This window comes from Gopherus evgoodei, chromosome 1, assembly GCF_007399415.2.
Source record: "Gopherus evgoodei ecotype Sinaloan lineage chromosome 1, rGopEvg1_v1.p, whole genome shotgun sequence".
Lineage (NCBI taxonomy): Eukaryota > Metazoa > Chordata > Testudines > Testudinidae > Gopherus > Gopherus evgoodei.
In genome coordinates this window covers 177,589,087-177,604,109 of record NC_044322.1, presented here as the reverse complement: position 1 = coordinate 177,604,109, position 15,023 = coordinate 177,589,087, and the positions used below count along the sequence as shown (strand labels likewise).

At 41.2% G+C, this 15,023-nt stretch overlaps 1 protein-coding gene across 2 annotated transcripts in view; it reads left to right on the top strand.

Moving 5' to 3' along the window:
- The window catches only part of CHODL (chondrolectin), a 50,845-nt gene that overhangs the window by 22,095 nt on the left and 13,727 nt on the right, over positions 1-15,023 (top strand). The gene's annotated exons all lie outside the window — the stretch shown is intronic.

Genomic DNA, 15,023 nt, shown 5'->3' with positions numbered 1-15,023 from the left:
TTCTTTGAGCTAGTGAATATTTCATGGGGAAAAAATCATGCTAGAGAGGAAGCATGGTCTGTGGTTAAGGCCGTGGTTAAATGCATTCAATTCCAGGCTCTGCCATGGTTTTCCCATGAGACCTTGGACAAGTCACTTAAATTTTCTGTGCCCTAATTTCCAATCTGGAAAACAATACTTCCTTCCCCCACCTTTCACTGTCTTGTCTATTTGGATTATAAAGTCTTTGGGGGCAGGGACTATCTCTGTAACAATGGAGCTTTGATCTTGGTTGGAAAGTCTAGGTCAGCGGATCTCAACCCGCAGCCCACAGGCCACATGCGGCCCAATTAGCACACATCTGCAGCCCAGCTCAGCTGTGTGCTAAAGGCCAAGGTCTCCAGGTTCCTGGCTGCCCGGCATAGAGGGGTCTGGGCTGCCTCATGGGGTAGGGGCTGCTAGCTGGGCCTGTGGGGTCAGTGGTCCGGGGCTCCTGACTGGCCTCATGGGGTCAAGGGTCTGGGACTCCCAGCCAGCCATGGGAGAGGGGGGTCAGGAGCCAAGGGTCTGGGTTAGCCGCCCAGTCCAGTGAGCTGTGAGGTCTGGGGCAGCTGCGTGGCAGGGGCCTGAGGTTGGGACAGCTGGCCAGCCCTGTATAATGGCGGTCCAGGGCTCCTGGCTGGTCCCATGTACTCCGTGGTCTGGGGCAGCCGTACAGTGGGAGTTTGGATCAGCTGCCTGGCCCCACCTACTCCCCCCACCTCAGGGCTGCTGGCCAGCCCCACAGGGTCCAGGGCTGGGGCAACTGGGCAGTCCTGCAAGCTCTGAGGGCTGGGACAGCCATGTGGTGGGGGTCCAGGACAGGCAGTTGGCCTGCCCTGCATGGCGGGGGTCTGGGGTCAGGGCCCAAAGGTCTGGGGCAGATGCCCAAGGCTGGCAGTCAGCTGGCCCCGTGCAGTGGAGGTTTGGGCTTGGAGTCTGGGCTGCCACTGCATATGCAACCCACAATGTGTAATAAGTGGAGAACCACTGGTCTAGGTGCTAATATAATATAGATAATAATATGATTTCACAGTATTATAGTGCAAATTTCCTTATTGTCTCCTCAATCTTTCTGTACAGACTGTATTTGTTAATGTTCAATTCATGCTAAATTCACTATCCTACTCAGTACTACATCACCTGCAAAATGTCTGAGATGCTTGAAAATGATATACCGGCATTTCTGGTCCTTTCCATAGAGTGATACTGTATATGTATCTTAATCTTTCGAGTTAGAGCCTATTAATAATGGTCTATATTTTTTATCCTTTTCATACAACGTCTATATTTCCCACGTCTTATCGCATATGACAGTAGTACAAAAGCAGGCCTTTTTTTTTTAAGGCTATAAAAAAGCATTAGCCTATGGCTAGTCAAGTGGACAGTTGCCTTAATACACACACTGTACATCCTTCAAAGTCATGAAGTGCTTAAATTCTAACTAAAATGGTCACTTGCTGTTTTATGTGATCAGACAATGAATTCTGCCACATGGTTAATTCTATGGGATCCCATCAATAAACCATAAAAAAGGGTTAAAATGTTCAAAAATTACAGATACAAACTAACATTTCACTACTCATAAAGGGACTGATTTTAAAGATATGATAGTATTCAGAAGTTGCAGAGAAAGCATTTTTCCTTGTCAGTTAGCAAAGGCACTTATTTTATAGTACAGTAGCCCTATTATGCTAGGTGCTGTGCAAACAGAGGTAGTCCCTGCCCCTAGGAGTTTACACTGTAATGAGATAGGATCTTAAGGACACTGGGGAATACTAGGGATAGTTTCTATTAAAATGCTATGTCTTCTAGTGTAGTAAGTTAATATATTAGCCTCTCACTTCTGAAGACCTCTAGGAGAATCCTATTTTGGTAATAATTCAGACCATTATTGGGATAGCTTTCACAAAATCTGACTTGGTTATGCCTAGTCAGCTCTAGCCAATACAATTACTCATTCACTTTAATAATCATTGCATTGCCCACAATTTTTTACAATTAAAAACCACTCTTATTTTGTTTTCCCCAACAGTAGATAATATAGCTGAGGTAAATGAAATTCACCATCAGTACAGAAAATGTATGCCTTTCATATGAACTTAACCAAAGTCTTCCACTCAAACATATGTGCTAGGTTTCAGTTTGAAAATTAAAAATCTGTAAAGCCAGAATAACTTCTCAAATGATTTAGATCAGGTATTGGCAACCTTTGGCACGCGGCTCGGCAGGGTAAGCACACTGGCGGGCTGGGCCGGTTTGTTTACCTGCCGCGTCCACAGGTTTGGCCGATCATGGCTCCCACTGGCCACAGTTTGCTGCTCCAGGCCAATGGGGGCTGCAGGAAGCGGTGGCCAGCACATCCCTCAGTCTCAAGTTGCAGTGCAGGAGGTTTAGGTTGGCTATTAGGAAAAATATTTTTACTAGGAGGGTGATGAAGCACTGGAATGGGTTACCTAGGGATGTCGTGAAATCTCTTTCCTTAGAGGTTTTTAAGGCCAGGCTTGACAATGCCCTGGCTGGGATGATTTAGTTGGGGATTGTTCCTGCTTTGAGCAGGGAGTTGTACTAGATGACCTCCTTAGGTCCCTTCCAACCCAGATATTCTATGATTCTAATGCATCCAAAATATAAAAAAAATAAGATTCATATACCAATTCTGTCCAGCAGCCATGTTTTAGGGCAGAGAAATCATTATTCATTATACAGGGTGAAAATAGTCTCCCTGATTGTGATGTTTTATCTGCACCCAAATTAGCCTCTGCATTTATAAGTGGTAACACATTGTTTTTTGTTGAATTTTAAGGTAGTGATTATGAATTTTATAGTAGTCTTTTGCCAGCATTTGTATATAATATGGAGGGGTTCAATGGAGTTAAAATAGACTACTTTAGCTTCTTTGCATCTCTCCACATTCAACAGTTGGCAAAAGAATTAAAATGAAGTGGTCACAGGGAAAAGTGCAAAAGGACACAGACTTGAGATGCAATTCAGAGCTTTAACCCCCAAGAAATCTGGATTTAATTCCCAGGTCTGCCACAGACTTCCTGTGTCATCTTGGCTAAGTCACTTAATCTCTCTGTGCTTCAGTTTCCCATTTGTCAAATAGGGGTAATAATTTTGACTTGTCTATTTAGATTGTAAACACTTTGAGGCAGGGATTATCCTTCACTAAGTGGATGTACACTGCCTGGTGCAATGGGCCCTGGTCTCAGTTGGGACCGGTAACAGATTCTTATCTTTCTGACATCAGTTCGTATATTCTTACCTCAGTTTCCCTGTTGTGCCTCTGGTTCTCTTCTGATAATATAGTTTTCCTGTGACTTTTGGTGCTTCTGTTCTTCCAACCAAATTAAAAGCCCCTCTTCCCTGCATCTCCTCTGGCTCAGTAACCCTCCACCCTTCCCCAGGTCTTCACTCTGATGCAGAGCTGGTGGGGGAGTTTCCTTCCATCCTATTCAGATGTCCCAGCCTGGGGCTCTTAAAAAAGGGACTGGTGCCAGCTTCATCCCTCTCTAGATTTTTCTGTCCCCTGACTCTCATTAGGCTCTCTCCCAGGGCCTTTCTGGCAGCCAGCCTCTCCTTGCTCTTTCTCCAGCCCTCTTGATGAAGAGGAGCCTCCCCTCACAGGTCTTGCCTTGACTCTAATCTTCCACTCCTGAATAGAGAGATCCAGAATAATTCCGACAGCTCCCTGAAGCATCTGCTTCCTGTGGCTTTATATAGTCCCGCTCCCAAACTATAGTCACATGATCCCTAGACTCTGTGGTTACATACTCCATAGTTACCTTCTGGGAGAGTGAAAAGTGCATGTACTTTTGTTTAAAGCTAGCCATAATTTCCCATGGCAGATGCACTGTGGAATATTTATAGATGCACATAACTATTGTATTGTATAACCAAATCTCTTCAAACTGCCCAGAGCATATACTGCTTATTATGGACTATGTGTACGTAGGGCTTTTGTTTGTTTGTTTTGTTTTTTATGATGTAAGGTTTCGATATTACAATTTCAGTCCCAAGGATGGAGGGAAAGTAATGAGAGATGCAGATGGAGGTTAGGAAAGGAGCAAGACAAGGACCAAAGTCTTTGCAAACAAGAGTAATTTTGCTCACCAAACACCAGGTAAAGTGATAAGAGGTGAAATGTAATGAGGATGTGGAAGAAGTTGGGTGATTGAGGGGGCAAAGGATGAAGCAAAATGCTTATGTGAATAACTAGAGTAATTAGGCCTTGGATAAGAGACTGCAAATAGCCCAGCTGGAAAGGATGATAAGGCAGATTTAAAAGCATATTAGTTTTTCACCCAGGGTTTTTCACCCAGGATGATCAAGTCACTGAATTTAACAGAGGTAATATCGAGCCAGACAAGAGAAAGTAAGAACTCAGATGTAAGAGGAGCACTAGAGCCAATGGAAAATATCAGGGCTCAATGAAAGAAAAAGTCGAGATGTTAAATTAAAGTAAGATGCTAGGGACTTTAAATAAGAAAAAGAATCAGAGTATAGGAACCGAGCTGAAGACAAGAGATTCCATCAAGTGAGTTAGTGGGAAGAAGAAGAAGGGAGTGAGAAGGGGAGAGGAGAGGAAAGAAGAAATTGATAAGGCAGGAAAGAGCACAGAATTTGGGTGGCGAGGGGGAAGGGAATGATGGCCAAAGCAGTGTCATCTCTGAGTTGTGGAAGAAACAGGAAGAGTGAAAGCAAAAATAAGTTTCTGATAAAAAGATGTTATCTATTAAAGTTACCCAGAAGGAAATTTCCTCAAGGAATTAAAATGAAATGCTAGGATGTTGACAAGCAATAGCAGTGAACAAGCTGAAGGAAGAGGGCAGCTGAAAAGTGTAGGCTTCATATCAAGTGGGAGGAAATTAGAACAGAAAGAAATGAGTTAATGAAAACCCACAACATGCTTTAAAATAGCTAAGGAGGTGAGTGGGAACAAAGTATAATTTCCCACAAGACAAAACTTCATACAAGCAATATGAGCTAATTCAAGTGAGGTCCAAGCCAGGAATGACATCATCTGATCATATGATACTAAGAGACTTTACTCCTGATAGAGCATTGCTACTGTCTGGTATAACACTGAATTCTTAAGGCTAAATTTGATGGGGACAGTCCAACAGGTATCAAGTATCCAGTTTTCCTTTGCAACAATTCCAATTTTTACTGAATAGGTTTTTTAAAATGACCAAGGGACTATGTCATGGTAGGTGCTATGTGACTGCACAATATGGGGAGGAAGAGGAAATTAAGATTCTGCTTCCTGCTAATACCCTTGTGAGTGCTAATGGAGGAAGGGAAGATGGGGTGAGGGTTGGGCTCAAAGGAAAGTGAGTGCACCATTCATTGAAATGGTATCAGAGCTTCTGTTGGAGTAGGCATTTCCTGGGAGAATCCCTCTGAACATCCATGGCCACAGGCAGTGGATTAGTAAATAGTGACACTCCAAGCAAAGACTGTCCAAGAATTCCAAAAGTGACAAGTAATTTTGGGTGCCCACCTTGAGACATCTAAAAGGCGCCTTGTTTCAGAAACCACTGATCTCCTACCCTGTAGAAATTAGGCCCTTTAATGTGTCGTAAGTTAAGCATCTACAAATTAAATGCACCCCAAATCACTGAACATTTCTGAAAGCCTTGGCTACAATTCCTTGAGCGGTGCAGTTCTGATTGACGATCCTGGTTCTCAGCAAAATTTTGGCAGAAGTTACTTATAAGTGCATACTTAAAAGCATTTAGTATTCCCATTTAATAATGCATTACTATGCCAATATGAAATTAATTGACCTCCTGGAACCTAAATATATAAAAGCACTACTGAATTATTGTCTTTGTTTCCTGTTTTTTTTCTTTTCAGATAATTGCTTTGCTGATATTAATATTGGTAGAATTTCTTAAATTAAATTTAAAATATTCAGATGACAATTGCTTTTTTTTTTCCTGATTGGTGTTTGTCTTCAAAATAATCACATCATTGTGCTGGTTCATGAGTGCCAGGATAGGAAACTGACTAGCTTTTTTGCAATAGTTCACGTTGAATAAAGTACAAAGTGAATAATGTAAGTGTTGGATATATAAATTGGATGTTTTTCAAAAGGTTCCAGTTTTAGGAATGGAAGGTGTTAATAGGGGTAAGGATATTTGATTTGTAAAGCAAGTTTCAATAGGACAATGTCTGTTTCACAAGCATGTAGGAGGAAAAAAAAATGATTGAGGGGAAAAAAAATAAGGGCAAAATCCAGTGCTTGCTCCTCTCAGTGGTGTAGGGTTAGTAAGAATGGAATGTTTTGAGCTATTCTGTCTGCACAAGACAGGATAGCTCAGGGAGCGGGGCGGGGGTTGATGTAACACACTCCAATAAAAAGGAAGTGTATACGTTTCTGTTCTGCTGCCTAATGGTAAGAAGCCAGGGGCCTGTCTATAACCTCAAAAATGGCTGAACATGTCATATAACAATAATAATAAAAGCACATATTTGGGTCTTATCTGGTGCATTATTCAGCCTAGTGTTCAAGGGAATACAAGATCTGCATACTGCCCTATCCCTACCCAGGTGTCCAGTTGGGGATGGAAGAGATTTTTGCATCCTCTTCCATCATTCATGCAACACAGTCCAGAATTTTGCCCTCAGGTAATAAGGGTTTGATCCTGCCACCTATATTCCAATTGAGTAGTATATTATTTTGCAGTAGCCCCCTTCATTCCAATGAAATTACTTGCAAAATTAGGGTCTACTCAAGAATTATAATGATGGGAGAATCTGATTCTAAATGTATGTCATAGAATGATCCAATACATTACTTTAAATTAATTGTTGGTTGTTACCCATTGTAAAGTTCTTGTTACGAAAGGGTTAAACAGCTTATAGTCAACGTTTTACTACCTATTTTGTCTGCAACAGTGTGTGCTGCACACACTACCATTTTTCACTGTCAGATCATTTCTGCTTTGTAGATGAATAACAGAGACAAAATTGCTAAAAATGAAACTCAAGCAGCTGACCTCGCAGCATGCTCAGAGAAGGGCACTAAAATGTCAACTGATTTACCAGCCATTAATACACAATTCCAGTTTTCCATTAGCACATTGAATGACTTCTTCTGCAGCAGCAAAGATGATGAAACTCCTCTTCAGAAGCATAAAAGAAGAGGATTCAGAATAGGTCACTGCTTGAACATCAGGAACTAATTTAGCTAGAACACAGAGGACTTCACAACCTTCTCCGAAGAACGTACCATCTGATTTCAGGTGTTTCATTTGCACATGAGGGCTGGAGCCCAAAACATGCCACTTTCAGTTATTCACAGACTGTTTCCTCTACGGTGTTCTAGAGACACTGTGCCTTTGGAATAGCTATTAGCCTGATATTCTAAGGAATAAAACCTATGCCTTTTGCCACAGCTGTGGAAGGTACCAGATAAAGGAGAGGTCACTTTAAAAACTGAATGAGTTAAACTAGTGCATACTCCATTGTGGACACACATATTGACTAAAGTAATAAAAACAGGGTTTAAAATTGGTCTAAGAATGTCCATTCACGAGGTTGCATGGGTTTAGAAATCTCATGATTAGTTAAACCTGTGAAACTTTGCACATAGAAAAAGTCTGAGGAGCCTGCACATTCCTTTATATTTTGCACATCAGCTCCAAGGGGCTCAGTCTGCAACTCAATAGAGTGGCCTTTGAGGGAGGAGAGGTTCAGTGTATCCATCATGATATGGATCCGCTTAGGTTTCACAAACTGGGGACCAGCAATAAGGGCTGAAGTAGCATCTCTAGAGAGGCTCCACTGTTGTTTCATGGCCTGGGAACAGTTATCACAGCCCTCAGGAAGTATCCCTTATTGTGCTAAGCCTGGTTGCTCCAGCTTGATAAGGGGAATGCATTTGACCTGAGGTGATGAAGTAATTCTCGTGAAATCAAGATCATCAGTAATCTATCACCACCAATACATCTCCTATTAATGTCTCAGACTTTAAGGTCAAAAGGGATCATTATAATCTAATCTGACTTCCTGCACATTGCACAGAGGCTCACCCACCCCTGCTGCAGTAGGCCCATAACCTCTGGCTGAGTTACTGATGTCCTGAAATCTTGATTTAAATCTTGATTTAAAGATTAAGTTAAAGAGAATTCACCATTTACTCTAGCTCAAACCAGCAAGTGACCCATGCCCCATCTGCAGTGGAAGGTGAAAAAATCCCTTTCTTTCAATGTGACTTGGGGGAAAGTTCCTTCCTGATCCCAAATATGGCAAAACCCAGACCCTGGAAAGGTTTCTCTGTAGTAACTCAGAGCCCTCGCTTTCTACTGTATCATCTGTGGCCACTGGAGATATTTGCTAATAGTAGTAGTGGATGGGCCATATGCCATTGTAGGCAACCTTATCATACCACTCCCTCCATAAATTTATCAATCTCACTCTTAAAACAAGATAGATTTTTTTGCCCTCACTACTGTCCTTGGAAGGCTTTTCCAGAACTTCCCTCCACTGATGGTTAGAAGCTGTTGTCTAATTTCAAGTCTAAGCTTTTTTGATGGCCAGTTTATATCCATTAGTTCTTGTATCAAAATTGGTCCTTAACTTAAATCATTCCTCTTAGTCTCTAGTGTTGATTCTTTTGACATATTTATAGATAGCAATCATATTTCCCCCAGCCTCCATTCTGTTAGGCTAAATAAGACAATCTCCTTAAATCCCCTCTCACAAGATAGGGTTTCCATTCCTCTGACCATTCTAGCAGCTCTTTGCATCACTGTCTTAAACATGGGAGACCACAAATGCACACAGTATTCCAGAAGATTATATAATTCCAGTGCCTTATATAATGGTAATAACACATTCCTAGCTCTACTGGAAATACCTCGCCTGATGCATCCTTGGATTGCATTTGCCTTTTTCATGGCTGCATCACAAGAGCAGCTGATAGTCTACCACAGAATGACTAATACACCCAGATCTTTCTCCTCCTCTGCAGTTTCCGACTGACATGTCCCCAACATACAGCAAAAATTCTTGTGATTAGTACCTAAGTGCCTGACCTTTGCACTATTTGTATTTCTGCTACTCCAGTTTTCAAGGTCATCCAAATCTTCTTGTATGATATTCTTTCTTCTTTCGTATGATATTCAAGTCCTTCTCCATATTGACAATAGTGCCCAACTTGATATCGTCCACAAATTTTATTAGCAAATCCCCACATTTTGTGCCACAGTTATTGATGAAAATGTTAAATAAGATTGGTCTCAAGATCAATGCCTGAGGAACTCCACAAGTAACCTCCCTCCAGCCTGACCGTTCATCTTTCAGTATGACCCATTGTGGCCTTCCCTTTAACCAGTTCCTTACCCACCTTTAGATTCTGATATTAATCCCCATTTTCTCCAGTTTGACTAATAAATTCCCATGTGGATCCTCATCAACTGCTTTGCTGAACAGATTAGATCTATTGCAATTCCTTTGTCTAAGTAGTATCCCAATAGAGCCTCTTTTACCTTATTTCCCCAAGTGATTGAGACCCAAACAGATTCTGTTTCATCCATTCCATCACTTCAGATTTCATTACAATCTACCTTATCATTAATATACAATGCTACTCTACCATCTTTATTTCTGTCTTCCCTGACTAGCACGCACCCTTCAATACCCGTATTCTGTTCAGGACTACTATTCCACCATGTGTCCGTTATTCCTATAATAGCTGGTTTTACTTCCTGTACCAGTAGTTCTAGTTCCTCCATTTTGTTACCCAGGCTCCTTGCATTGGTGTGCAAACATCTTAGTTGTTTCTGTTTGGCTTCACCCATATTCTTTGCCCTATTAGGTACAGTCATTTCACTGCCAATATCACCTACCTGACTGTTATTGTCATTGATATTGGCACCATCTTTCCTCTTGATATCCAATCTCCTACTCTCTGTTCCTTTTTCCAATGCTGTATCCTCTCTTATTTGATTTTCTTCCCTCTGAATGTTAGAGGCATGACAATTTCATGAGCATTTACCAGCAGTCTCCCTCAAATTCCTAGTTTAAAACTCTTTCGATCAGTTGTGACAAGCTCCATACCTGAAGGTTGGTAAGGCTCCATACCTGGGGATTGGGTGTAAGCAGTCTGCCAGATATTAAATTCTGAATTGAACTCTATTTAAGTGGAGTCCATCCTATGAGAAAAGTCTTCTGTCCATCATTGCTTCCCAGTTGTTGAACATCCCAAAGCCCTCCTGTCATATAATCTAGTCCCAGATTTGGACCTTAGCGTCCAAAATATGGGGGTTAGCATGAAAACCTCCAAGCTTAGTTACCAGCTTGGACCTGGTACTGCTGCCACCACCCAAAAAATTAGAGTGTTTTGGGGCACTCTGGTCCCCCCGAAACCCTTCCCTGGGGACCCCAAGACCCAAACCCTTGAGTCTCACAACAAAGGGAAATAAATCTTTTCCCTTCCCCCCTCCAGGTGCTCCTGGAGAGATACACAGAAGCAACCTCCGTGAATCTAAGCAGAGAGAGTCCACCCTCTGTAATTCCAGTCCTGGAAACAAAAGCACTTTCCTCTTCACCCAGAGGGAATGCAAAGTCAGACTAGTAAATCTAACACACACAGACCTCCCCCTGATTTCTTCCTCCCACCAATTCCCTGGTGAACTGCAGACCCAATTCCCTTGAATTTCCCACTAAAGAAAAAACTCCAACAGGTCTTAAAAAGAAAGCTTTATATAAAAAGAAAGAAAAATACATAAAAATGGTCTCTCTGTATTAAGGTAACAAATACAGGGTCAATTGCTTAAAAGAATATTGAATAAACAGCCTTATTCAAACAGAATACAATTTAAAACACTCCAGCAACTATATTCATGTAAATACAAAAAATATATATAAATCCTATCTGATCTTTTTGTACTTACAGCTGGGAAACAGAAGATTAGAAAGCAGGAAATAGAAATCACTCCTCATCTGAGAGAGCATACAGGCAGACAGACAAAGAACTCAGACACACAATTCCCTCCACCCAGAGTTGAAAAAAATCCTGTTTCCTGATTGGTCCTCTGGTCAGGTGGTTCAGATTACTTCTTTCCAGGTGAAAGAGACGTTAACCCTTAGCTATCTGTTTATGACACCTCCTTATAGCACCACTGCCTGAGCCATCTGTTGATGATCATAATCTTGTCTTGTCTTCTCCTCTAGAGACAGAATCCCACTGAAGATCACTTGAGCCTCCATTTCTTTATGTGTCTTCCCCAGCCTGGCATAGCCTTCCTTTGTATGTTCTGGCAAGAATCTGCAAGAAGGACAATCAGTAGATTCTTTCCCGCTCTAAGTAGGATCCTCTTCAATCTCAGGACCAGATCCGAATCACAGCTCCCAGCAGATAACACACATTTCTATTCTCTGGATCAGTTCTAGTGACAGGCCTATCTGTTCTTAATAGGGAGTCCCCACCATGCAGATCTACCTCTTGGGAGCCAGGTGCACAGAACAAGAGGAGAATAAATCCCTAATATTTAACTGGAAAGTCAGAAGAATAAGTCACTGGGCAAATGATCTTCAGAATTTATATATACACTTTTCAATTCAAGTTTATAGGTTTACCCCTCTATTTAGATCACCTAACATTTTCCATTATAAAGATTCTTGCAACCTAAATAATTTAGTATTGATTTCAGTCTTGGGATGTTTTGCATTAAATAAGGCAGGGGCTACTCATTGAATGATGAGGATAAACATATTCAACAGGTATCTCATTTCCTGTGCACGGTCCATCTTGTGCACTGAATGAGGCAGAGGTCCAGAGGAAAAAGTAGTATGTGATTATATAATTAAAGGCTGTATCATAATGCATGTGTACAAATGACAAGTTAAATAGCACAGGGCAATCTTAATGTTCACATTTCCTAACTTTTGAATGCTTGACTTTGCAACCTTAATAATGTTCTTTGACTACATTAGTTTTTTTAAGGAAGATATTTTTTAAAAGGAACTGGGTAAAAATCAAATTCTGTTATGCACATCTGTAACAACTCCTCAATGTGCATCTTCAGGGTTTGAACCCTGAACCTTCAGCACAGCTAGAACTACAGGACTTATTTCTTTAGCAGGTAGGAGGAAAAAGCTATTATCTTGGGAGAGGAGATGGGACTGGACCTCTGAATCCATGTGCAGAATCTGGGAACCATTGTCAGGGCAAGTCCCATCAGAATTTCAGCCCCCCAACTCTTGAGGAAGCTGTCTTCTTGAAGGGTTGTCTGTGCAGTACGTGGAGCTGATATAAGCTTGGCCTTAGGTTAGAGTATTCATGTCGGGTTATTATTTTGGCAGGCTGTCACACTTTTGCTGCCTACCAAAGTGACAGAAGGGAAATGATTATTTTTCTAAAGTTTATACCGCCACCGCACCTGAACAGAATTTCATCGGACTAAGAAAAGACACTTCTGTGACCCGAGGGATTTCTGCCTTTTGAATTTCAAAGGCCTACTTCAAACAATGGAAGTATTAGCGCTTTTCAAGAAAGATCATAAGAATAATTTATTATGTAAAGAGGTAGCCAAACTAAATATAGGGATCATCCCTACAACACAGAAGAGCCACATTTGTTTTTCATTGAAAATTTGTAGCAATGAGACTTACCTTTGGACTTAGCTAGATGGATTTGATCATACTAACTATTGCTTAATGAATTCTCGCTATTAACTGGAAGTTCCAGGAATTATGCTGTATGTCTATAAATGGAGAGAAGCAGCTACTATGCAGTATGCAAATGTAACCTGCTTCTGAGGAATCATACACAGTATGCCTGATTTTACATTTATGTGAATTAAGAATAACTTAATGGAGGAAAATCAGACCCACTGTGTGCTCACTCTGTGGACTGTAGCCCACAAAAGCTTATGCTCAAAAAATTTGTTAGTCTAAGGTGCCCCAAATACTCCTGTTCTTTTCACCCTTTCATGAAGACCTACTTGTTATTTCTTGTTTTGTCATTCTCTTATTATAAAAGCCATTTTGATTGAAATAATATGGTTACACTTTGTGTATGGAAAAACATTTAGGGAAAATTAAATTTAAGTTGCATAATGATGTTTGTGTCCTAATTACAAAAACATATACATTTATCAAGCTAAATAGGATAAAACTTTCAGATATAAAGTCACTGGGGTGTTTACCTAGATCTATTAACATTTATTATGGTTAAAAACTGAGGCATACAAAAGACGTGGATTTTTTCAAGCAAAAATAATCATTTATGCTCCTCTTCAACAAATATGGCTTATGAACAACTTATTTTTTACAGGTTTAATGGTAAAATTGTTTTCTGTTTGTGTTCAAACAGTCTAGATAATTATAGTAATTTCTTATTACTTCTGTAAGGCCTTTGTTAACTTTACAAAATACTATAATTTGCACATTTTCTATGCTGGAATTGGAACAGAAAAGAAAAATAATTCTTTTAAAAGAGGCTTTTAGTTAGTCCAACTACAAGAAGTCTAAAAGAAACTGTGTAAAGTCTTAAGATAAAAATCAAGATCACTATACATACAGCTGGTACATTTTTAAACATCTATGGACTTCAGCAGCACTAACCACATTATATATACAGATGACACCACTGATTTGCTCTGATTTGAATCATTTGTCATTTTAGATTCAAAGTATAAGTTTTAAAAGAGGTCAATAGCAAATACAGGATAGTAAGCACACATTTCAACTGCTTTTGGAAGAAAGTAAATATATAATAAGTGCAGTTTCACTTTCTTTACCTTGCAGTTTCATTTTACAAAAAAGAGTCATTGGAGCGTTTGGTTTGATCCTTTAAACAGATTTATCAACTGAAGTTTAAGTAAATATTTAGCAAAGAGTCCTGTGGCACCTTATAGACTAACAGTTAGTCTATAAGGTGCCACAAGACTCTTTGCTGCTTTTACAGATCCAGACTAACATGGCTACCCCTCTGATAAGTAAATATTTGTTTGTGTGAACAAATTAGATTTGATGCTTTCTGAAAATATTTTGATTATATTGTTCTGCTTCGTGTAGAAGAGTGGACTCACCCCTGTGACGCCTCCTGCTGGTCTCTCATGGAATTAGCTCATTCCAGCTTCACAGTGCCCTCTGCAGGCTGGTGATACACCTGTCCTCTGGCCCCCGTGTCCCTCCTGGACCAGGTGCCCCTTTATCTGGGGTGCTGGCCCTGGCAGTAACCCCTTTCTCTCAGAGTCTCCCCTCCCTGGGGAACCTCCAAACACTATCCCCACCTCACCTCAGTACCAGGCTACTGCCAGTCATCATCTTGCCCCACGCCCTGGGAGAGGCTGCAGTATCAGCCTAACCATCACTGACAAGGTTGGTTTTGGACCTGCTGCCTTTGCCTAACCCGGGGCCTGCCTTCTGCAACCCCCAGTACCTATTAGCCCAACGCTAGCCCGCAGCCTGGGGCTTTCCAGGCTGGAGCTCTCCAGTACCTCAGCCTTTCCCCAGTCCTGCTCCACTCAGGTACCCTGTTCTCTAGCTCCCTGCAGCCAGGCCTATCTCCCTCTACAGGCAGAGGGAGACTGTTTGGGCTTCTGGCTCACAGCCTCTTATAGAGACCAGCTGGCCCTGATTGAGGCATGGCCCCAGCTGTTACTACCTTCCCAGCCTCAGCCCAGGCTTTCCTTCCCAGCCTCAGCCCTCTCTCAGGGCTGGCTTTAAGCCCTTCAGGGCAGGAGCAGGGGACCACCCTGCTACACTTGGCTATGTATTGTTATGGTCTCACGTACCATCCGTAGTTTCCATTGACTGCATTGAACATGCCTGGAGATAGGGGTAAAACTATAAATATTGGGGAATCCAAACAAGCAGGATTAGATAACTGACTGAAGAAACTCATGACCTCCTTTTGACAATGAAAATTTAGTGCCTAATTTTGTGTCTATTAAAGTCAAATGGAATTTTGCCATTTATGCCAATAGAAGTGGGATTGATCCCATACGCAGCAGTTTTTTAAAAACAAATACTACTTTTAAGGA